The sequence below is a fragment of the Entelurus aequoreus genome, linkage group LG02 (assembly GCF_033978785.1).
Source record: "Entelurus aequoreus isolate RoL-2023_Sb linkage group LG02, RoL_Eaeq_v1.1, whole genome shotgun sequence".
Classification (NCBI taxonomy): Eukaryota; Metazoa; Chordata; class Actinopteri; order Syngnathiformes; family Syngnathidae; genus Entelurus; species Entelurus aequoreus.
In genome coordinates, this window is record NC_084732.1 from 92,110,799 (window position 1) to 92,137,115 (window position 26,317).

At 38.2% G+C, this 26,317-nt stretch overlaps 1 protein-coding gene and 1 long non-coding RNA gene across 4 annotated transcripts in view; one reads left to right on the forward strand and one right to left on the reverse strand.

Annotated features, from left to right (window-relative positions):
• Positions 1-24,047, reverse strand: part of LOC133641338 (uncharacterized) — a 32,262-nt gene extending 8,215 nt beyond the window's left edge. Inside the window, exons 1-5 of one of the 3 annotated variants that reach the window (XR_009824272.1) lie at positions 23,842-24,047; positions 12,154-12,336; positions 11,862-12,071; positions 11,465-11,583; positions 8,160-8,224 (exon numbers count right to left, since the gene is read on the reverse strand). This is a non-coding gene — a long non-coding RNA (uncharacterized LOC133641338). Of the gene's footprint in view, positions 1-8,087; positions 8,225-11,464; positions 11,584-11,861; positions 12,072-12,153; positions 12,337-23,841 lie in introns of those variants that run through there. The other 2 variants (XR_009824270.1, XR_009824271.1) reach the window with 2 other exon arrangements.
• Positions 23,086-26,317, forward strand: part of baz2ba (bromodomain adjacent to zinc finger domain, 2Ba) — a 256,146-nt gene continuing 252,914 nt past the window's right edge. The window contains exon 1 of the mRNA XM_062035145.1: positions 23,086-23,387. The gene's annotated coding sequence lies outside the window, so the exon portion shown is untranslated. The remainder of the gene's footprint in view (positions 23,388-26,317) is intronic.

The window sequence follows — 26,317 nt, forward strand, 5'->3', positions numbered from 1 at the left end:
CCCATTGTAACAGTTACACTGCTGTCACCTACTTCCCATTGCAACAGTTACACTGCTGTCACCTACTTCCCATTGCAACAGTTACACTGCTGTCACCTACTTCCCATTGTAACAGTTACACTGCTGTCACCTACTTCCCATTGTAACAGTAACACTGCTGTCACCTACTTCCCATTGTAACAGTTACACTGCTGTCACCTACTTCCCATTGTAACAGTTACACTGCTGTCACCTACTTCCCATTGCAACAGTTACACTGCTGTCACCTACTTCCCATTGTAACAGTTACACTGCTGTCACCTACTTCCCATTGTAACAGTTACACTGCTGTCACCTACTTCCCATTGTAACAGTGACACTGCCGTCACCTACTTCCCATTGTAACAGTTACACTGCTGTCACCTACTTCCCATTGTAACAGTTACACTGCTGTCACCTACTTCCCATTGTAACAGTGACACTGCTGTCACCTACTTCCCATTGTAACAGTTACACTGCTGTCACCTACTTCCCATTGTAACAGTGACACTGCTGTCACCTACTTCCCATTGTAACAGTTACACTGCTGTCACCTACTTCCCATTGTAACAGTTACACTGCTGTCACCTACTTCCCATTGTAACAGTGACACTGCTGTCACCTACTTCCCATTGTAACAGTTACACTGCTGTCACCTACTTCCCATTGTAACAGTTACACTGCTGTCACCTACTTCCCATTGTAACAGTTACACTGCTGTCACCTACTTCCCATTGTAACAGTGACACTGCTGTCACCTACTTCCCATTGTAACAGTGACACTGCTGTCACCTACTTCCCATTGTAACAGTAACACTGCTGTCACCTACTTCCCATTGTAACAGTTACACTGCTGTCACCTACTTCCCATTGTAACAGTTACACTGCTGTCACCTACTTCCCATTGCAACAGTTACACTGCTGTCACCTACTTCCCATTGTAACAGTTACACTGCTGTCACCTACTTCCCATTGTAACAGTTACACTGCTGTCACCTACTTCCCATTGTAACAGTGACACTGCTGTCACCTACTTCCCATTGTAACAGTTACACTGCTGTCACCTACTTCCCATTGTAACAGTTACACTGCTGTCACCTACTTCCCATTGTAACAGTGACACTGCTGTCACCTACTTCCCATTGTAACAGTTACACTGCTGTCACCTACTTCCCATTGTAACAGTTACACTGCTGTCACCTACTTCCCATTGTAACAGTTACACTGCTGTCACCTACTTCCCATTGTAACAGTGACACTGCTGTCACCTACTTCCCATTGTAACAGTTACACTGCTGTCACCTACTTCCCATTGTAACAGTTACACTGCTGTCACCTACTTCCCATTGTAACAGTTACACTGCTGTCACCTACTTCCCATTGAAACAGTGACACTGCTGTCACCTACTTCCCATTGTAACAGTGACACTGCTGTCACCTACTTCCCATTGTAACAGTGACACTGCTGTCACCTACTTCCCATTGTAACAGTTACACTGCTGTCACCTACTTCCCATTGTAACAGTTACACTGCTGTCACCTACTTCCCATTGCAACAGTTACACTGCTGTCACCTACTTCCCATTGTAACAGTGACACTGCTGTCACCTACTTCCCATTGTAACAGTTACACTGCTGTCACCTACTTCCCATTGTAACAGTTACACTGCTGTCACCTACTTCCCATTGTAACAGTGACACTGCTGTCACCTACTTCCCATTGTAACAGTTACACTGCTGTCACCTACTTCCCATTGTAACAGTGACACTGCTGTCACCTACTTCCCATTGTAACAGTGACACTGCTGTCACCTACTTCCCATTGTAACAGTGACACTGCTGTCACCTACTTCCCATTGTAACAGTGACACTGCTGTCACCTACTTCCCATTGTAACAGTGACACTGCTGTCACCTACTTCCCATTGTAACAGTGACACTGCTGTCACCTACTTCCCATTGAAACAGTTACACTGCTGTCACCTACTTCCCATTGTAACAGTTACACTGCTGTCACCTACTTCCCATTGTAACAGTGACACTGCTGTCACCTACTTCCCATTGTAACAGTGACACTGCTGTCACCTACTTCCCATTGTAACAGTTACACTGCTGTCACCTACTTCCCATTGTAACAGTTACACTGCTGTCACCTACTTCCCATTGTAACAGTAACACTGCTGTCACCTACTTCCCATTGTAACAGTGACACTGCTGTCACCTACTTCCCATTGTAACAGTTCCCAGCAGCTGTAACAGTGCAGGTGTTACACATACAAGACCAGATTGAGTGTGTAGGCCATGAATGAGAGTCATGTAGTGTAAGAATGTTGTTTTCCTGGTGTTTGGGGGAAAGACGGCGTGGTTGATTGAGTTATGAAAGCCAAGTGCACAGCTAAGTGTACTTAACTGCATGAAGGAAATGGATGATGGCACTTACTGCAGCAGCACCATGAAGAAAACATGCTCCTACATTTGACACCAGCATGGATATGTTGGACTTCTAGTCGAGGCTATTTGTTTGTGGCCTCACTGAAGGACTTGTTGCTGGACTTTTCCTGGCACAAATAAAGTCCCGCTTCCCAGAAAAGCAGCAGACTAATGCGTTCCCGCTCACACGCTGACAACATGTGCATGCATCTCATCACGCAGGGACTCTGTGAATACACCTCATCAACAAATGACTCACTCCACTATTCTGCTGTGATGAGGACTTCTGCCTATGACATCATGCAGGTACACACACACTCACCTTTAGGCTTTAGGAGGCAAACATTTGCTACATCTCTTCTTTCTGCTCCGCCGCTCCCAGTCTGGGGAACGCTCTCCCTGACCACCTGAGGGCACCACAGACTGTGGATGCTTTAAAAAAGGCTTATAAACCCTTCTTTTTAAAAAAGCCTTTTTTTTTTCTTTTTTTTAGATATATGGGTGCTTGTTCTAGCTATTAGGCTGTTCTAGTTTTAATTTGTATTTACTTGTATTATCTTTTTTTTTTTTTTTTTTATGCACTGTAGCACTTTGAGGATGTTTGCTCAATGTAAAGTGCTTTTTACAACTAAAATCTATTATTATTAGGGTGGTACTGTATACTGGTATTAGTATAGTACCACGATACTAACATACTTGCCAACCTTGAGACCTCTGATACCGGGAGGTGGGGGGTGGGGTGTGGGGGGTGTGGTTGGGGCGTGGTTAAGAGGGGAATATATTTAAGCTAGAATTCACCAACTCAAGTATTTCACACACATACATATATATATATATATATATATATATATATATATATATACATATATATATGTATAAATAATAAATGTTAGTGTTTATCTGTCAATAACGAAATATAAATAAAAAATGTCAGTGTTTATCTGTAAATAATAATATATAAATAATAAATGTTAGTGTTTATCTGTAAATAACAATATATAAATAATAAATGATAGTGTTTATCTGTAAATAACAATATATAAATAGCAAATGTTAGTGTTTATCTGTAAATATCAATATATAAATAATAAATGTCAGTGTTTATCTGTAAATAACAATATATAAATATTAAATGTTAGTGTTTATCTGTAAATAATATATAAATAATACATATCAGTGTTTATCTGTAAATAACAATATATAAAGAATACAAGTCGGTGTTTACCTGTAAATAACAAAATATAAATAATAAATGTTAGTGTTTATCTGCAAATAACAATAGATAAATATCAAATGTTAGTGTTTATCTGTAGATAATATATAAATAATAAATGTCAGTGTTTATCTGTTAATAACAATAACATAAATAATACATGTCAGTGTTAATAAATGTTATTGTTTATCTGCAAATAACAATATATAAATATCAAATGTTAGTGTTTATCTGTAAATAATATATAAATAATAAATGTCAGTGTTTATATATATATATATATATACACACATATATATACACACACACACATATATATACATATATATATATATATATATATATATATATATATATATATATATATATATATATATATATATATATATATATGAAATACTTGACTTTCAGTTAATTCTAGCTTTATATATTTATTTTATTATACATATAAATAAAATAAATACTTGAATTTCAGTGTGCTGGAGGCTATCCAGTAGATGGCAGTATTGTCCTGTTTAAGAGTGTCACAACATTGCTGTTTACGGCAGACGAACTGCTTTACGGTAGACTAAACGTGACTGCTGTTGTTGTGTGTTGTTACCGCGCTGGGAGGACGTTAATGAAACTGCCTAACAATAAACCCACATAAGAAACCAAGAACTCGCCCTCGATCATTCTACAGTTATGACATCATTGGGCAGGCACGCTGTTTATATTGTGGGAAAGCGGACGTGAGAACAGGCTGTCCCCACTCAGGTCCGCATTGAGCTGGAGGGGGCGTGGCCTCCAGCTCCGGCTGAATACCGGGAGTTTATCGGGAGAAAATTTCTGCCGGGAGGTTATCGGGAGAGGCGCTGAATACCGGGAGTCTCCCGGTAAAAACGGGAGGGTTGGCAAGTATGATACTAATGAATCATATTCAGTACTATAACGCCTCTAAAAAGTACCGCCCCCCAAATAAAGTATGTTTCTTACAAGTAACATTATCACTGGAGGATAAGGAATAGCTAAACATGCTTCACTACACACCGTAGCTCACCGGCATCTAAATGTAAACAAACGGCATTGGTGTATCTACACCTGACTTCCACTGTAATGATACCAAGTACAAGAGTGTATCTAGTTCAGGGGTCACCAACGCGGTGCCCGCGGGCACCAGGTAGCCCGTTAGGACCAGATGAGTAGCCCGCTGGCCTGTTCTAAAAATAGCTCAAATAGCAGCACTTAAAGAGCTGCCTCTATTTTTAAAATGGTATTTATTTACTAGCAAGCTGGTCTCTCTTTGCCTGACATTTTTAATTCTAAGAGAGACAAAACTCAAATAGAATTTGAAAATCCAAGAAAATATTTGAAAGACTTGGTCTTCACTTGTTTAAATAAATTCTTTAATGTTTTACTTTGCTTCTTATAACTTTCAGAAAGACAATTTTAGAGAAAAAATAAAACCTTAAAAATTATTTTAGGATTTTTAAACACATATACCTTTTTACCTTTTAAATTCCTTCCTCTCCTTTCCTGACAATTTAAATCAATGTTTAGGTAAATTTATTTTTATTGTAAAGAATAATAAATACATTTTAATTTAATTCTTCATTTTAGCTTCTGTTTTTTCCACGAAGAATATTTGTGAAATATTTCTTCAAACTTATTATGATCAAAATTCAAAAAAATTATTCTGGCAAATCTAGAAAATCTGTAGAATCAAATTTAAATCTTATTTCAAAGTCTTTTGAATTTCTTTTAAAATTTTTGTTCTGGAAAATGTAGAAGAAATAATGATTTGTCTTTGTTTGGTCCAATTTGTTATATATTCTAACAAAGTGTAGATTGGATTTTAACCTTTTCAAAACATGTCATCAAAATTCTAAAATTAATCTTAATCAGGAAAAATTACTAATGATGTTCCATAAATTATTTTTTTAATTTTTTCAAAAAAGATTCGAATTAGCTAGTTTTTCTCGTCTTTTTTTCGGTTGAATTTTAAAGAGTCGAAATTGAAGATAAACTATGTTTCAAAAATTTAATTGTCATTTTTTTCGTGTTTTCTCCTCTTTTAAACCGATTAATTAAGTGTAAATATCATTAATTATTAATAATAACATAGAGTTAAAGGTAAATTGAGCAAATTGGCTATTTCTGGCAATTTATTTAAGTGTGTATCAAACTGGTAGCCCTTCGCATTAATCAGTACCCAAGAAGTAGCTCTTGCTTTCAAAAAGGTTGGTGACCCCTGATCTAGTTGATATGCTGAAAAAAAAAACAAGTCCATGTCAGAAAACCCAACAAATGTAGCTGAACTGCACCAATTTAGTCAAGAGGAGTGGTCAGAAATTCCAGCAGAAGCTTGTGGATGGCTACCAAAAGCGCCTTATTGCAGGTCAACTTGCCAAGGGACATGTAAGCAAATATTAACATTGCTGTATGTATACTTTTGACCCAGCTCACATTTTCAGTAGAGCCATAATAAATTCATAAAAGAAGCAAACTTCATGAATGTTATTAGTGAGCAACAAGTATGTGCTGCAATCACTACATCACAACAAAATAAGAAATGATTGTAAAGTCAAGACAGCCATGACATCATGTTCTTTACACGTGTATGTACCCTTTTGACCACCACTGTATATGTTGTATCTGCTGGTGTCGTTCTGTTGTAGTTGCAAAAAAAAAAGGCAGATACTGATAAAAACAAAGGGCGATAGGGATATACGTGAAAAGGCAAAAAGCCTCTTCCAGTGTGGGCTACAGAAGGAATGCACTTGCTGTGTTGGGCAAAGCCTGAGGAATATTTTCGGTGCAGACTCCAAGCCATTACATCAATTGCAAAGCTTGCTCAATGATCGATGGCCGCACTCTAATCAATAGGAGTGTTCATGTAGCATCATCGCAGGATTCCGCGTCAGTGAGCGAGTGCGAGTGTTACTTGAGGCGCAGCAATATTACATTTAGCCCTCACAAATTGCTCCCCCGTGCAAAATCATTGACTTTGTGACGTATCGCCCAGCATTGTGTGGAAGACGACTGATGTATTGTTAGCATGCCGCAAAGAAACAAAATGATATCATTGCAGCTGACTTGTGGGCTTCCTTTTATGAATGCAAAACAACACGTGAAATGCTGTAAGACGTTAGCGCCACAATGATGCTTAACACGGCAGAACATTGTCCTGATTGGATTTATCGCCTGTTTAATTGTTATTATGTACTCTAGGTGCATAAAAAGGGCCACTCTTCTGGTGCCGACTCGGCTTTAACATCAATGTGTGCTCAAAGCTTGGAGTTGATGGAAGTGTGTTGTGTTAATGCACATGTGTCAAACTCAGGACCCGGGGGCCAGATGTGGCCCACCACTTCATTTTATTTGGCCCTCGAAAGCCTGGAAATAATATGTATCAATAAAGTACGGTAACTTTTCTTACTAACTTTCTTTCTATTTTGGGAGAAAAACATTAAATGTACTCCATGTAATCGCAAATGATGTTCACTTAAATATTGTCTAATTATGCAAAAATAAATGATGAAACATTCAAACCATTTTTTAAATAGAAATAAATACTACTAATAATAATCATTTCAAAGCAAGTTATCCATCAAATTGGGCAATGTAAAAGTAGCAAATTGTGAAATGTACTTTGGTTTTTACAGTATTTTTCTCTAAATGAAAAAAACACAGTACTTTTTTTACTGCTGTAATAAACTGTGGTGCCGTTTTAGCATTTACAGTAACACACCCAAAAATCTACACTTGTTGATTTGCGGTTAAAACCCCCCACAAAAAAACTGGCAGCTCAGGTTTTTAATTTACAGTAAAAAAAAAAAGAAAAAGTGTACATTTTACTGTAAAATTCTGGCAACTGAGCTGCTTTTTTTTCTGTAAAATAACAATATATAAATAATAAATGTTAGTGTTTATCTGTAAATAACAATATATAAATAATAAATGTTAGTGTTTATCTGTAAATAACAATATATAAATAATAAATGTTAGTGTTTATCTGTAAATAACAATATATAAATAATAAATGTCAGAGTTTATCTGTAAATAACAATATATAAATAATAAATATCAGTGTTTATCTGTAAATAACAATATATAAATAATAAATGTCAGTGTTTATCTGTAAATAACAATATATAAATAATACATGTCAGTGTTTGTATGTAAATAACAATATATCAATAATAAATGTCAGTGTTTATCTGTAAATAACAATATATAAATAATAAATGTCGGTGTTTATCTGTAAATAACAATATATCAATAATAAAAGTAAGACATTAGCACCACAATGATGCTTAACACAGCAGAACATTGTCCTGATTGAATTCATTGGCTGTTTAATTGTTATTATGTACTCTAGGCGAGGTGCATAAAAAGGGCCACTCTTCTGGTGCCGACTCGGCTTTAACATCAATGTGTGCTCAAACCTTGGAGTTGATGGAAGTGTGTTGGGTTAATGGCATCATCCCGCGTGGGGGGGGGGGGGGGGTGCATCTGTATTCCCTCAATGTGTCTGTGCAAAAATCAATACGTGCAAGCACAGCTCCTCGCTTCCAACGGCCGTCTTTGCAGGAGAAGAAGAAGAAGAATTAAAAGCAAATCAGCAGATTAATTTGTTTTCCATCAGTCTCAGGAGGGATTTTTTTCCTTGTTTCTTCGTTGGCTCATTATACTTTCTAATCAAGACCCCCGAAAAAGTCTCTCTTGGACGAGCCTCCCTGCCCCTCCCCCCCCGTCTCTTCCCCGCGGTGCGCAGTCATTGTGCTGCCACTTATTATGTTACAAATGACCCAGCGACGGCGGCCATTCTCCGCGTGCATGCAAAGAGGGCCCACCCTCCTCTGCTGCTAGTGCCTGCTCCTAATCACCAAGCTCCGAGTGGCCCCCCTGCCCCTAAAGAGACACCCTCCCATGCCAGCCCCCACTAGCTCCCCATGATGAAGATTCTCCGCTGCAATTAAAAAATCCTGCTACTGTATGACAAACACGGCCTGTCAGCACTGCGACACCAGGAGATGGAGAACTAGGGCGGGGGGCCGGAGGAAGATCTTCTTGGAAGGAGAGCAGCCTCCCCCATCTCAACTGGTAATGGCAGGCAGGGAAATCATTGACCTTAGAACCAGGAGAGCATGCCTGGAAGAGGTTTGGACCTTAGAACCAGGAGAGCATGCCTACAAGAGGTTTGGACCTTAGAACCAGGAGAGCATGCCTGCAAGAGGTTTGGACCTTAGAACCAGGAGAGCATGCCTACAAGAGGTTTGGACCTTAGAACCAGGAGAGCATGCCTGGAAGAGGTTTGGACCTTAGAACCAGGAGAGCATGCCTACAAGAGGTTTGGACCTTAGAACCAGGAGAGCATGCCTGCAAGAGGTTTGGACCTTAGAACCAGGAGAGCATGCCTACAAGAGGTTTGGACCTTAGAACCAGGAGAGCATGCCTGGAAGAGGTTTGGACCTTAGAACCAGGAGAGCATGCCTACAAGAGGTTTGGACCTTAGAACCAGGAGAGCATGCCTACAAGAGGTTTGGACCTTAGAACCAGGAGAGCATGCCTGCAAGAGGTTTGGACCTTAGAACCAGGAGAGCATGCCTGCAAGAGGTTTGGACCTTAGAACCAGGAGAGCATGCCTACAAGAGGTTTGGACCTTAGAACCAGGAGAGCATGCCTACAAGAGGTTTGGACCTTAGAACCAGGAGAGCATGCCTGGAAGAGGTTTGGACCTTAGAACCAGGAGAGCATGCCTACAAGAGGTTTGGACCTTAGAACCAGGAGAGCATGCCTACAAGAGGTTTGGACCTTAGAACCAGGAGAGCATGCCTGCAAGAGGTTTGGACCTTAGAACCAGGAGAGCATGCCTACAAGAGGTTTGGACCTTAGAACCAGGAGAGCATGCCTACAAGAGGTTTGGACCTTAGAACCAGGAGAGCATGCCTGCAAGAGGTTTGGACCTTAGAACCAGGAGAGCATGCCTACAAGAGGTTTGGACCTTAGAACCAGGAGAGCATGCCTACAAGAGGTTTGGACCTTAGAACCAGGAGAGCATGCCTGCAAGAGGTTTGGACCTTAGAACCAGGAGAGCATGCCTACAAGAGGTTTGGACCTTAGAACCAGGAGAGCATGCCTACAAGAGGTTTGGACTAGCAGCTAGATGCTGGGTCAGCAGTTCTGTGGTCCTGATTGACCTGTGACATTTAAACCTACTAACTAGGGGTGTGCCGATACAATGTGTGATATCATGTGCAATACAAGCAGTCCCGCATAGTGTTTACTTGTGTGTGATATCATGTGCAATACAGGCAGTCCTGCAGCGTGTTTACGTGTGTGCGTGTTATCACGTGCGATACAAGCAGTCCTGCAGCGTGTTTACTTGTGTGTGATATCATGTGCCATACAGGCAGTCCTGCAGCGTGTTTACGTGTGTGCGTGTTATCACGTGCGATACAAGCAGTCCTGCAGCATGTTTACTTGTGTGTGATATCATGTGCCATACAGGCAGTCCTGCAGCGTGTTTACGTGTGTGTGTTATCACGTGCGATACAAGCAGTCCTGCAGCGTGTTTGTGTGTGTGATATCATGTGTGATACAAGCAGTCCTGCATAGTGTTTACTTGTGTGTGTGATATCATGTGCGATACAAGCAGTCCTGCAGCATGTTTACTTATGTGTGACATCATGTGCGATACAAACAGTCCTGCAGCATGTTTACTTATGTGTGATATCATGTGCAATACATGCAGCACTGCAGTGTGTTTAGGTGTGTGTGATATCATGTGTGATACAAGCAATCCTGCATAGTGTTTACTTGTGTGTGTGATATCATGTGCGATACAAGCAGTCCTGCAGCATGTTTACTTATGTGTGACATCATGTGCGATACAAACAGTCCTGCAGCATGTTTACTTATGTGTGATATCATGTGCAATACAGGCAGTCCTGCAGTGTGTTTATGTGTGTGTGATATCACGTGTGATACAAGCAGTCCTGAAGCACGTTTACTTGTGTGTGATATCATGTGTGATACAAGCAGTCCTGCAGCGTGTTTGTGTGTGTGATATCATGTGTGATACAAGCAGTCCTGCATAGTGTTTACTTGTGTGTGTGATATCATGTGCGATACAAGCAGTCCTGCAGCATGTTTACTTATGTGTGACATCATGTGCGATACAAACAGTCCTGCAGCATGTTTACTTGTGTGTGATATCATGTGCGATACATGCAGTCCTGCAGCGTGTTTACTTGTGTGTGATATCGTGTGCAATACAAGCAGTACTGCAGTGTGTTTAAGTGTGTGTGATATCATGCGTGATACAAGCAGTCCCACAGTGTGTTTACTCGTGTGTGATATCATGTGTGATACCAGCAGTCCTGCAGAGTGTTTACATGTGTGTGATATCATGTGCGATACAAGCAGTCCTGCAGAGTATTTACATGTGTGTGATATCATGTGCGACACAAGCAGCCCTGCAGCGTGTTTACGTGTGTGTGAAATCATATGCGATACAAACAGTCCTACACCGTTTTTACTTGTGTGTGTGTGATATCATGTGCGGTACAAACAGTCCTGCGTAGTGTTTAGTTGTGTGTGTGATATCATGTGCGATACAAACAGTCCTGCGTAGTGTTTAGTTGTGTGTGTGATATCATATGCAATACAAACAGTCCTGCACCGTTTTTACTTGTGTGTTTGATATCATGTGCGATACAAACAGTCCTGCGTAGTGTTTAGTTGTGTGTAATATCATATGCGATACAAACAGTCCTGCACCGTTTTTACTTGTGTGTGTGATATCATGTGCGGTACAAACCATCCTGCAGCGTGTTTCCGTGTGTGTCATATCATGTGCGATACAAGCAGTCCTGCAGTCGATTTTGTGGCGCACCCTCAGCTACCGTTGTTTTCTGTTCAGCAGTCACCGAGCCAACACTACAAAATAATAGAAGTACGACTCCTGCAGATCAATAGCGGTATCAAGCAATATTCACGGCTCCAATATCAGCATCACATGAGAAGTCTACCTAGTGAAAAGATTAGCGGGGATAAAACAAGTTGAAAGGGAAGACGTTAGTGACATCAACATAAAAACATTAGTGGTCATTTCAATGTTTATGAAGCGTGGCTGTAATTGTGGCTGTAAACCAACACGGTGTGAGCTCCTGGGGAGAATTGTGGATGATTTATGTCAAGTAAGAGTTTGCTAATACCTGGTAAAAATAGATGGGTGACACGCAGAGTTGGCGGCCTTCCACTCCGACCCACCCTCATCACGCTGGAGCAGTTGCCCACTCCATCTGTAAAAAAAAAAGAAGAACTCCCCCGTCGCCCCTCCCCCTTGTTGTTTTCCAGTTGAATGAAATAATCTTCCCCCGTCTGGAAAGCCAGTCTGGGTCAGAGGGCCTGTGCTCAGCCTGTTGCTTATTGTGTGTTGAGGAGAGGAGGTAAAGAATACAATTAGGCACAGATGGCTGTCTTTGCCAGGCAATGTATTGATCCTACCCAGAGGAAGATCTGTCCTGCTTCTCTTTTTCTTCTGACAAATGCCTTCTCATGTGGCGCCTGCATGTGTGCCGGTGATTTCTCTCGGTTTGATCACATATCGCCCCTTTAAAGCCACATTGTTCTTTTTATCCTGCATGAAGGAGCCACCGTTTGCATGGGAATATCAGCCCACATCGAGTCCTGCTGACAAAATGGTTATTTTTATGGCGACAACACTACAGTCAAACATCACTAGGGATGATGTTTGATAAGGAATGATCAAGTTCGAGCCTATTATCGAATCCTCTTATCGAACCGATTCCTTATCGATTCTCTTATCGAGTCCAGATAGGTTGTTGTATATGGAAAAAAACCCACAATATTTGGTTTAACAAAAGCTCACTTTTATTATATAATGAAAAAATAAAATCTAATAAATAAATAAATATTGACTGTTACCCACCTAAACAAATAAAATAAAATAAATAAATATTGACTGTTGTTACCAAAGTATATTAAGTGGGATTTTTCAGAGAAACAAATATATACAGTAACACAAAAACAACCTGTCTCTGTGATCACTATAGGTCAGGGGTCACCAACGCGGTGCCCGCGGGCACCAGGTAGCCCGTAAGGACCAGATGAGTAGCCCGCCGGCCTGTTCTAAATATAGCTCAAATAGCAGCACTTACCAATGAGCTGCCTCTATTTTTTAAATTGTATTTATTTACTAGCAAGCTGGTCTCGCTTTGCCCGACATTTTTAATTCTAAGAGAGACAAAACTCAAATAGAATTTGAAAATCCAAGAAAATATTTTAAAGACTTGGTCTTCACTTGTTTAAATAAATTCATTAATTCTTTTACTTTGCTTCTTATAACTTTCAGAAAGACAATTTTAGAGAAAAAATACAACCTTAAAAATGATTTTAGGATTTTTAAACACATATACCTTTTTACCTTTTAAATTCCTTCCTCTTCTTTCCTGACAATTTAAATCAATGTTCAAGTAAATTTGTTTATTTTTATTCTAAAGAATAATAAAAATTTTTTTAAATTTAATTCTTCATTTTAGCTTCTGTTTTGTCGACGAAGAATATTTGTGAAATATTTCTTCAAACTTATTATGATTAAAATTCAAAAAAATTATTCTGGCAAATCTAGAAAATCTGTAGAATCAAATTTAAATCTTATTTCAAAGTCTTTTGAATTTATTTTAAAATTTTTGTTCTGGAAAATCTAGAAGAAATAATGATTTGTCTTTGTTAGAAATATAGCTTGGTCCAATTTGTTATATATTCTAACAAAGTGTAGATTGGATTTTAACCTATTTAAAACATGTCATCAAAATTCTAAAATTAATCTTAATCAGGAAAAATTACTAATGATGTTCCATAAATTCTTTTTTTTAAGTTTTTCTCTTCTTTTTTTCGGTTGAATTTTGAATTTTAAAGAGTCGAAATTGAAAATAAACTATGTTTCAAAATTTAATTGTCATTTTTTTCGTGTTTTCTCCTCTTTTAAACCGTTCAATTAAGTGTAAATATCATTAATTATTAATAATAACATAAAGTTAAAGGTAAATTGAGCAAATTGGCTATTTCTGGCAATTTATTTAAGTGTGTATCAAACTGGTAGCCCTTCGCATTAATCAGTACCCAAGAAGTAGCTCTTGGTTTCAAAAAGGTTGGTGACCCCTGCTATAGGTGTATAAATAATAATATAGTGTTAAATAAAATCAGTCCCTTGGGCACAAAACTGAAAATAATACAGCTCTCCAAAAAGTGCACTTCTGCTGCTATTTGACATAACTGTTTGTTATGATGCTTTGACATTTTTGCACTTTATTTCTTTATTGAAAGAAAATTCTATGAAGAGAAAAGTGGTTTGCAAATGTGTTTACAATGCTAAAAAATGAAAAGTTAAAGCTAAAAAAAGAAATACACTTTATTGAGTTAACATTATTTCTTTATAGGGGGAAAAATGTTATGAGCTAGAGAATATAACAACTACACTTCCCATCATGCAACGGGAGTGACGAGCATGCGCGGTAGCCCCGAAAAGTGTTGCATGTTGCCACGCTGTGAAAGTAAACGTCAAGAACTCAGCCGACACGCCTCGTCTGCATTATTTATAATTAGACAGACAACACATATACAGTGTGATTTTGTTTTGTTTACATGAAAAGAAAAACAAAAGTTAAAAAAGGGAGATGTGTTGTATATATATGTATGTGCTGCGGTTGTTTTAAGAACGTTGCGACAGCTGCCGTAAAGGAGGTGCGGTGCTAGCCTGGTTGCTATGTTTCCGGTTGGTCGTAAAAGTGTTGGTCATGTGTTTTACCCTGCTAAAATCTCTCAGTAAAGTTATTCGATGAAATATAGCTTTTGTTTTGAACTTTATTACACCTTGGAGCGCTTTTTCCCGTCCATTGTTTTCCTGCTTTCGCTATCTGCGCCTAATGACTGAGCTACATGACGTCAATTCTTGTGATGTCCTACGGAGCATTTCTGGTCGGGACGGGATTCGAATAAAGAATCAACTCTTTTCCTTTACTATAGTGGTCTCGATAACGGGTACCGGTTCTCAAAAAGGGATTCGAGTCCGAGGACTCGGTTCTTTTCTTATCAAACAACCGGGAAAACCGGTTTCGAGTATCATCCCTAAACATCACTTACACACACGTCTAAATATATCTTTGAAAATGTCACTTATTGCAGAAGTTCAAGTCAAAAAGTGAAACTTCTAAATGATTTGGATGTTTAGCTCATAAAAATCCAAATTCAGTATCTTGTCCAATTTGGGAAAATATCAAAAAGTTCAATGCTGTACAATCCCCAAAAGCAGTGAAGTTGTCACGTTGTGTAAATGGTAAATAAAAAGAGAATCCAACAAATCCTTTTCAACTTATATTCAATTGAATAGACTGCAAAGACAAGATATTTAACGTTTGAACTGGAAAACTTTTGTTATTTTTTGCAAATATTAGCTCATTTGGAATTTGATGCCTGCAACATGTTTCAAAAAAGCTGGCACAAGTGGCAAAAAAGACTGTGAATGTTGAGGAATGCTCATCAAAGACTTATTTGGAACAACCCACAGGTGGACAGGCTAATTGGGAACAGGTGGGTGCCATGATTGGGTATAAAAGCAGTTTCCATGAAATGCTCAGTCGTTCACAAACAAGGACGGGGGCGAGGGTCACCACTTTGTCAACAAATGCCTGAGCAAATTGTTTAAGAACATTTCTCAACCAGCTATTGCAAGGAATTTAGGGATTTCACCATCTACGCTCCGTAATATCATCAAAAGGTTCAGAGAATCTGGAGAAATCACTGCACGTAAGAAAGCCATGATAATATGGACCTTCGATCCCTCACTGCATCAAAAAGCGACATCAGTGTGTAAAGGATATCACCACATGGGCTCAGGACCACTTCAAAAACCCACTGTCAGTAACTACAGTTGGTCGCTACATTTGTAAGTTCAACTTAAAAAAATACTATGCAAAGCCAAAGCCATTTATCAACAACACCCAGAAACGCTTTGCTGGGCCCGAGCTCATCTAAGATGGACGGATGCAAAGTGGAAAAGTGTTCTGTAGTCTGACAAGTCCACATTTCAAATTGTTTTTGGAAACTGTGGACCAAAGAGGAAAAGAACCATCCGGACTGTTCTAGGCGCAAAGTGTAAAAGACAGCATGTGTGATGGTATGGGGGTGTATTAGTGGCCAAGACATGGGTAACTTACACATCTGTGAAGGCACCATTAATGCTGAAAGGTACATACAGCTTTTGGAGCAACATATGTTGCCATCCAAGCAACGTTATCATGGACGCCCCTGCTTATTTCAGCAAGACAAAGCCAAGCCACGTGTCACATAGTAAAAGAGTGCGGGTACTAGACTGGCCTGCCTGTAGTCCAGACATTGAAAATGTGTGAAGGCTAAAATATGAGAAGGGAGACTGTTGAACAACTTAAGCTGTACATCAAGCAAGAATGGGAAAGAATTCCACTTCAAAAATGTGTCTCCTCAGTTCCCAAACCTTTACTGAGTGTCGTTAAAAGGAAAGGCCATGTAACACACTGGTAAAAATGCCTTTTTTTTGCAATGTGTTGCTGCCATTCAATTCTAAGTTCATGATTATTTGCAAAAAAAATAAAAGAAGTTTCTCAGTGTGAACATGAAATATCTTGTCTTTGCAGTCTATTCAATTGAATATAAGTTGAAAAGGATTTGTTGTATTCTCTTTTGATTTACCATTTACACAACTTCACTGCTTTTGGGGTTTGTAGAATTCATCTTAGAACGAGACACGAGCCTGCAGCTAGGTGGCAGCATCGCTCAATCCAATCAACAGGCTGCCTGTAGAAGTAGTAAGTACACAGGAACACACGTGTACAGAGCTAATACAAACAGCAATAACAAAAAAAAGGAGTCCGAATAAAAATACTCTGAAGTGCGACAAAGCCTACATTGTCTTTGGATTTACCGAAAGGACAGTAGGAAATGAGGAAAGAGCAGCGTGTGTTTTATGTCATTCTACTACTTTTGCAACATCCTCTCTCTGTGAGATGGGGTTTTTTCTACTGTTGCTGCAATAAAAACAAAGATCCGAGCAGAATCACTTTTGTGTGTGTGCATCTAACAGAGTGATGGCAAGTCGTATTGAAGTTGAACGTGTTGATACAAAACCGAAACATGCTGTGAAGTAAGTTTGAAGTAATTATTAAAGGTTAATTGTCTTTCATAAAAATGCTCAAACTGATACCGCCGTTGACGGTTTGAAATGTTCAAGGTTTTTTTTTTTTTTTTATTGTCCTCTGGATATACTTTCTGTTGGTGGAAAGTAAATATGCACCTTCATCCCTTCTGATAAGCTACAATATAATAAGCAATATTGTTGAAAATCCTGCACAAAGCAAAAATGTTAAGCCGTTTTTGAAAAAGAATACATTTATAAAGCTGACAAGTGATGAGTGATTACACTTTTAATCACTTTCAATGTTTCTGTGTTAGCTTTATCATCTTTTCTTATTGTATGGAGAATCACACAAACTGAACACTGGGTTGAAATGTTACAATCCACTTAACATGGAAACTGACTTAAGTTGGTGCAGATGTTACCTTAGCTCATTGTATGATCATTTAAAGGCCTACTGAAAGCCACTACTAGCGACCACGCAGTCTGATAGTTTATATATCAATGATGAAATCTTAACATTGCAACACATGCCAATACGGCCGGGTTAACTTATAAAGTGACGTTTAAAACTTCCCGGGAAATATCCGGCTGAAACGTCGCGGTATGATGACGTATGCACGCGACGAAGTCAGAGTAACAGAAGTTATGGTACCCGTAGAATCCTATACAAAAAGCTCTGTTTTCATTTCATAATTCCACAGTATTCTGGACATCTTTTGCAATTTGTTTAATGAACAATGAAGGCTGCAAAGAAGACAGTTGTAGGTGGGATCGGTGTATTAGCAGCGGACTACAGCAACACAACCAGGAGGACTTTGTTGGAGAGCAGACGCGCTAGCCGCGTTAGCCGCGCTAGCCGCCGACCTCACCTTGACTTCCTATGTCTCCGGGGCGCCAAACGCATCGGGTGAAGTCCTTCGTCCTTCTGCCGATCGCTGGAACGCAGGTGAGCATGGGTGTTGATGAGTAGATGAGGGCTGGCTGGCGTAGGTGGAGAGCTAATGTTTTTAGCATAGCTCTGTGAGGTCCCGTTGCTAAGTTAGCTTCAATGGCGTCGTTAGCACAGCATTGTTAACCTTCGCCAGCCTGGAAAGCATTAACCGTGTATTTACATGTCCACGGTTTAATAGTATTGTTGATTTTCTATCTATCCTTCCAGTCAGGGGTTTATTTTTTTGTTTCTATATGCAGTTAAAGCACGATGCTATCACGTTAGCTCGTAGCTAAAGCATTTCGCCGATGTATTGTCGTGGAGATAAAAGGCACTGAATGTCCATTTCGCGTTCTCGACTCTCATTTTCAAGAGGATATAGTATCCCAGGTGGTTTAAAATACAAATCCGTGATCCACAATAAAAAAAGGAGAGTGTGGAATCCAATGAGCCAGCTTGTACCTAAGTTACGGTCAGAGCGAAAAAAGATACGTCCATCGCTGCCTCTCAAGTCATTCACTGTAACGTTCCTCATCTACGAATCTTTCATCCTCGCTCAAATTAATGGGGTAATCATCACTTTCTCGGTCCGAATCTCTCTCGCTCCATTGTAAACAACGGGGAATTGTGAGGAATACTAGCTCCTGTGACGTCACGCTACTTCCGCTACAGGCAAGGCTTTTTTTTAATCAGCGAGCAAAAGTTGCGAACTTTATCGTCGATGTTCTCTACTAAATCCTTTCAGCAAAAATATGGTAATATCGCGAAATGATCAAGTATGACACATAGAATGGATCTGCTATTCCCGTTTAAATAAATAAAAATCATTTCAGTAGGCCTTTAAAGAATAAAGCAAATACATAAATTATGGCTGTAAAATGACTAATATTCGTAATTTGGATAAATCATGATTAATCACAGAAGATAACTTGCGTGCATAAATAAAATGTATTTAAGACTTATACACAAATGCAATTTTATTGTCAGAATGTCGGCCAGGAAGCGAGTGCACCAGTCAGAGCCTCCTCACTCATTTTTGTACTGACGTATGCATTCATCTGATCATTCACCCTGTGGAGGTTTACATAAAAGAGCTTGTCCACTCAGAACAAATTGCATGATTAATATAAGTGTGTACATGAATAATGCAATCATTTTTTGTGATTAATCACATGAGTTAACTCAATCATTTTGACTGCCCTGAATAAAATATCAAGTTTTCAATAGTATTTCAAAAACAATTCTGTCCCTTAGGAGAGGTCATGACAGAAAACTAATAAGCACTGGTATTAATATGTGTACATGATTAATTATAATACATTTGTTTGATTAATCACGTAAGTTAACTTGTTAATTCTTACAGCTGTAAAATAAACATGATCATGAATAAGCTGTAGAAATTTGGATGGATGTTTTCACTAGTAATTAACAAACAATGTTGTCCCCCAGGGGGCCCATGACAGAAAACTAATAAGCACTGACATAGATTATTAATATGATACATTTGTGTGATTAATCACATAAGTTAACTCATTAATTCTGACAGCTCTAAAATAAACATTGTCATGTTTTCACTAGTAATTACAAACAATTCTGTCCCCCAGGGGGCCATGATGGAAAACTAATAAGCACTGGTATTAATAAGTGTACATGATTAATATGATAAATGTGTGTGATTAATCACACAAGTTAACTTGTTAATTCTTACAGCTCTAAAATAAACTTGATCATGTATAAGCGGTAGAAATTAGGATGGATGTTTTCACTAGTGATTAACAAACAATGTTGTCCCCCATGGGGCCCATGACAGAAAAACTGATAAGCACTGACATAGATTATTAATATGATACATTTGTGTGATTAATCACATAAGTTAACTCATTAATTCTGACAGCTCTAAAATAAACATTATCATGTTTTCACTAGTAATTAACAATGTTGTCCCCCAGGGGGCCATGATGGAAAACTAATAAGCACTGGTATTAATAAGTGTACATGATTAATATGATAAATGTGTGTGATTAATCACATAAGTTAACTTGTTCATTCTTGCAGCTCTAAAATAAACTTGATCATGTATAAGCGGTAGAAATTAGGATGGATGTTTTCACTAGTAATTAACAAACAATGTTGTCCCCCATGGGGCCCATGACAGAAAAACTGATAAGCACTGACATAGATTATTAATATGATACATTTGTGTGATTAATCACATAAGTTAACTCATTAATTCTGACAGCTCTAAAATAAACATTATCATGTTTTCACTAGTAATTAACAGACAATGCTGTCCCCCAGCGGGGCCATGATGGAAAACTAATAAGCACTGGTATTAATAAGTGTACATGATTAAAATAATAAATGTGTGGGATTAATCATATAAGTTGACTTGTTAATTCTGACAGCTCTAAAATAAACATTCTCACGTTTTCACTAGTAATTACAAACAATTATGTCCCCCAGCGGGGCCATGATGGAAAACTAATAAGCATTGGTATTAATAAGTGTACATGATTAATATGATAAATGTGTGTGATTAATCACATAAGTTAACTTGTTAATTCTTACAGCTCTAAAATAAACATTATCATGTTTTCACTAGTAATTACCAAACAATGTTGTCCCCCAGGGGGCCATGATGGAAAACTAATAAGCACTGGTATTAATAAGCGTACATGATTAATATGATAAATGTGTGTGATTAATCACATAAGTTAACTTGTTCATTCTTACAGCTCTAAAATAAACATTATCATGTTTTCACTAGTAATTACCAAACAATGTTGTCCCCCAGGGGGCCATGATGGAAAACTAATAAGCACTGGTATTAATAAGTGTACATGATTAATATGATAAATGTGTGTGATTAATCACATAAGTTAACTTGTTAATTCTGACAGCTCTAAAATAAACATTCTCACGTTTTCATTAGTAATTACAAACATTTATGTCCCCCAGTGGGGCCATGATGGAAAACTAATAAGCATTGGTATTAATAAGTGTACATGATTAATATGATAAATGTGTGTGATTAATCACATAAGTTAACTTGTTAATTCTGACAGCTCTAAAATAAACATTCTCACGTTTTCACTAGTAATTAACAAACAATTATGTCCCCCAGCGAACCATGATGGAAAACTAATAAGCACTGGTATTAATAAGTGTACATGATTAATATGATAAATGTGTGTGATTAATCACATAAGTTAACTTGTTAATTCTTACAGCTCTAAAATAAACATTATCACGTTTTCACTAGTAATTAACAAACAATTATGTCCCCCAGCGAACCATGATGGAAAACTAATAAGCACTGGTATTAATAAGTGTACATGATTAATATAATAAATGTGTGGGATTAATCACATAAGTTAACTTGTTAATTCTGACAGCTCTAAAATAAACATTCTCACGTTTTCATTAGTAATTACAAACATTTATGTCCCCCAGTGGGGCCATGATGGAAAACTAATAAGCATTGGTATTAATAAGTGTACATGATTAATATGATAAATGTGTGTGATTAATCACATAAGTTAACTTGTTAATTCTGACAGCTCTAAAATAAACATTCTCACGTTTTCACTAGTAATTAACAAACAATTATGTCCCCCAGCGAACCATGATGGAAAACTAATAAGCACTAGTATTAATAAGTGTACATGATTAATATGATAAATGTGTGTGATTAATCACATAAGTTAACTTGTTAATTCTTACAGCTCTAAAATAAACATTATCACGTTTTCACTAGTAATTAACAAACAATTATGTCCCCCAGCGAACCATGATGGAAAACTAATAAGCACTGGTATTAATAAGTGTACATGATTAATATAATAAATGTGTGGGATTAATCACATAAGTTAACTTGTTAATTCTGACAGCTCTAAAATAAACATTATCAAGTTTTCACTAGTAATTACCAAACAATGTTGTCCCCCAGGGGGCCATGACAGAAAACTAATAAGCACTGGTATTAATATGTGTACATGATTAATATGATACATTTTTGTGATTAATCACATAAGTTAACTTGTTAATTCTTACAGCTCTAAAATAAACATTCTCACGTTTTCACTAGTAATTAACAAACAATGTTGTCCCCCAGCGGGGCCATGATGGAAAACTAATAAGCACTGGTATTAATAAGTGTACATGATTAATATGATAAATGTGTGTGATTAATCACATAAGTTAACTTGTTAATTCTGACAGCTCTAAAATAAACATTCTCACGTTTTCACTAGTAATTACAAACAATTATGTCCCCCAGGGGGCCCATGACAGAAAACTGATAAGCACTGGTATTAATAAGTGTACATGATTAATATGATAAATGTGTGTGATTAATCACATAAGTTAACTTGTTAATTCTTACAGCTCTAAAATAAACATGATCATGTTTTCACTAGTAATTACCAAACAATGTTGTCCCCCAGGGGGCCATGATGGAAAACTAATAAGCACTGGTATTAATAAGTGTACATGATTAATATGATAAATGTGTGTGATTAATCACATAAGTTAACTTGTTCATTCTTACAGCTCTAAAATAAACATGATCAAGTTTTCACTAGTAATTACCAAACAATGTTGTCCCCCAGGGGGCCATGACAGAAAACTAATAAGCACTGGTATTAATATGTGTACATGATTAATATGATACATTTTTGTGATTAATCACATAAGTTAACTTGTTAATTCTTACAGCTCTAAAATAAACATTCTCACGTTTTCACTAGTAATTACAAACAATTATGTCCCCCAGCGGGGCCATGATGGAAAACTAATAAGCACTGGTATTAATAAGTGTACATGATTAATATGATAAATGTGTGTGATTAATCACATAAGTTAACTTGTTAATTCTGACAGCTCTAAAATAAACATTCTCACGTTTTCACTAGTAATTAACAAACAATGTTGTCCCCCAGGGATCCCATGACAGAAAGCTGATAAGCACTGACGTAGATTATTAATATGATACATTTGTGTGATTAATCACATAAGTTAACTCGTTAATTCTGACAGCTCTAAAATAAACATGACCATGTTTTCTCTAGTAATTAAACAAGTCTGTCCCCCGAGGGGCCATGACAGAAAATACATTAATGACATGTAATAATAATACGTAATAAAAGCTAAGAAGAACAAGTCGAAAGTTTGCATGAAAAACAAAATAGTATAGTATTGCAAAAAAATACTTAAAAAAAAAAAAATGCTGGTGGACGTAAGGCTGTTAATGTCATAAAAGCAGTCGCATCTTCTTTAGAATGAACCGACGACGTGGATGCGGCGTCTTTAATGTCGCATTTCAAAGGGTTACCGGGGACGGTTACCGGGGGGAGCCGCTGCACAAATAAGAAGTTGTCTTTGTGTGGCGGCAGAGAGCTGACGTCAGGTCGGCTCCTTGAAGCGGAATAAACCTGGAGAAGGAAGAGTCTCCTTCAATCACACACACACTCACACACACTCACTCAATTACTGCTCAATTCCTGCTTTAGCAGTCGTCATCTTCCACGGGCAAAAAGGCAGCTCGCAGGAAGCAAAGACGCGAGCAAACGGGAGTGGATTTGTGGAAATAAGTCAAGTGTCGAAAGTAAAAACAAGGTAAATGTTTTTGTTTTTTTTTAACCATTGCTGCGTCCTTGTGTGTTTGTGTGTGTGTTTGCGTGTGTGTGTGTTGTCGTCACTCCGCTTCTTTCTCCGTGTAAATGTTTGACGATAGTTGTTTAAAACACCTTTTCGACCATACTTGTTGTTTAAAAGGACATTTCTAGCATACTGGGCTCCGTGTCGCTACACGCGAGTTAAGTTCGCTTTGAAATGAAAGATGTCGGTAGTGAGAGAGTGTGTACGTGCTCGCTCGGTGTTTTACAACTAACTCTTTTATTCCATGACTTGTTTACTTTTCACTTTCATCGTGTTTCGGGGGGCGAATGTGGTGCCGCCGACGAAGCGCCACGCCGCCGTGTGTCCGCCCGTTAAAGCGTCACTTTTTAACGGTCCCTTTTTTTGAACAATTAGACTGATAACACCAAGCTCGGTTCCGGTGAAGTCCAACCTTGTCTTGTTTCTCGCCGTCCTCACTCCTAGTTTGTTCCCTCGGTGCTTCGCCGGTTCAGCCCGGCCGGGGAGAGCTGCCACTGGGCGGTCTCTTCCTCTTAAAAAAACCCCGGCCAAGCTCGATGTATCCCTTTGTGTACATTACAATATCCTCCATTTTTTCCCCTGCCCCTTCCAAAACAACAAGACATTCGCCATCTTGGCTGTCTTTAATCCGCCCCCCCCCTCGCCACACACTTTATTTAATAACTCACACAAACATTCACATACGTACACAGCTTTTGTAAGTTTTTACAAAGTTTTTTAAACGTGATTTAGGGGGTAAAGGAAATAAAGTGTATGGTTGAATAGAGGACATGGAAGGTTGTCTGTGACGTTTGTAGTGGACAAGACGTTATTAAAGTACAAAGTGATACGTTATTTAGGACAGGCAGGTGGATATAAACCAGTGTTTGTCAACCACCGTGAGATATTGTTTGGGGTGCCCTGGGAAATGATGCAATTCTACCTAATTGGTCAAAAAGATATTGTTTGCAAACCAATGAAATGTTTGAAACCGTAGCCTACAGGCATTCCTTACATTAAGCTGCTAAACATGCTCTTATTACCACCAGTATAACCATTGCTAGAGTTGGTTGTAGTTGGTTTTAGTCTTTGTTTTATGATATTACTGACAATAACCATACAATTGCCATTTGTTGTGATATTGTACACAGGCATGATGTACTTCTACTTGAAATAGCCTATTTTATGTGTAAAATGTGTTGGTTAGACTCTAACCAACACTGTGACTAACTGTGACTAATTGTTTATATTATAAACAATTACAGTCACAGTTTCACATTTCCTTTTTTATTAATTAACTTTTACGTGTAAGGTTGGGCGCTATGGCGGAAAACTGTATCACGATATGAGTGTTTTATATTGATATTTTTATGACCTATCGAAAATAAGAACCAGGAGAAAACTATATGAAATGCAAACGTTTTTACTTCAAATGTAATCTTCCTCCGATCATAAGTCCCTCAGTTATCAAGGCAGAAAGGAAAACAATCAATGTAAAGACAATTTTTAAATCACATTGAACACTTCCTCTTAAAGGTGGCGACTTGTCCAGGGTGTACCCCGCCTTCCGCCCGATTGTAGCTGAGATAGGCTCCAGCGCCCCCCGCAACCCCGAAGGGAATAAGCGGTAGAAAATGGATGGATGGGCACTTCCTCTTAAAACCCGGCCAAGCTCGATGTATCCCTTTGCGTACATTACAATATCCTCCATTTTTTCCCCTGCCACTTCCAAAACAACAAGACATTCGCCAGCTTGGCTGTTTTTAATCCGCCACCATCCTCCATACACTTTACTCACCTTGTTGGCAAACTTTTGTAAGTTTTTACAAAGTTTTTTAAACGTGATTTAGGGGGCAAAGGAAAGAAAGTGTATGGTTGAATAGAGGACATGGAAGGTTGTCTGTGACGTTTGTAGTGGACAAGACGTTATAAAAGTACAAAGTGATACGTTATTTAGGACAGGCAGGTGGATATAAACCAGTGTTTGTCAACCACCGTGAGATATTGTTTGGGGTGCCCTGGGAAATGATGCAATTCTACCTAATTGGTCAAAAAGATATTGTTTGCAAACCAATGAAATGTATGAAACCGTAGCCTACAGGCATTCCTTACATTAAGCTGCTAAACATGCTCTTATTTCCACCAGTATAACCATTGCTAGAGTTGGTTGTAGTTGGTTTTAGTCTTTGTTTTATGATATTACTGACAATAACCATACAATTGCCATTTGTTGTGATATTGTACACAGGCATGATGTACTTCTACTTGAAATAGCCTATTTTATGTGTAAAATGTGTTGGTTAGACTCTAACCAACACTGTGACTAACTGTGACTGTAATTGTTTATATTATAAACACACAGTCACAGTTTCACATGTCCTTTTTTATTAATTAACTTTTACGTGTAAGGTTGGGCGCTATGGCGGAAAACTGTATCACGATATGAGTGTTTTATATCGATATTTTTATGACCTATCGAAAATAAGAACCAGGAGAAAAATATATGAAATGCAAACGTTTTTACTTCAAATGTAATCGTCCTCCGATTATAATTCCCTCAGTTATCAAGGCAGAAAGGAAAACAATCAATGTAAAGACAGTTTTAAAATCACATTGAACACTTCCTCTTAAAACCCGGCCAAGCTCGATGTATCCCTTTGCGTACATTACAATATCCACCATTTTTTCCCCTGCCACTTCCAAAACAACAAGACATTCGCCAGCTTGGCTGTTTTTAATCCACCACCATCCTCCATAGACTTTACTCACCTTGTTGGCAAACATTCACATACGTACACAGCTTTTGTAAGTTTTTACAACGTTTTTTAAACGTGATTTAGGGGGCAAAGGAAAGAAAGTGTATGGTTGAATAGAGGACATGGAAGGTTGTCTGTGACGTTTGTAGTGGA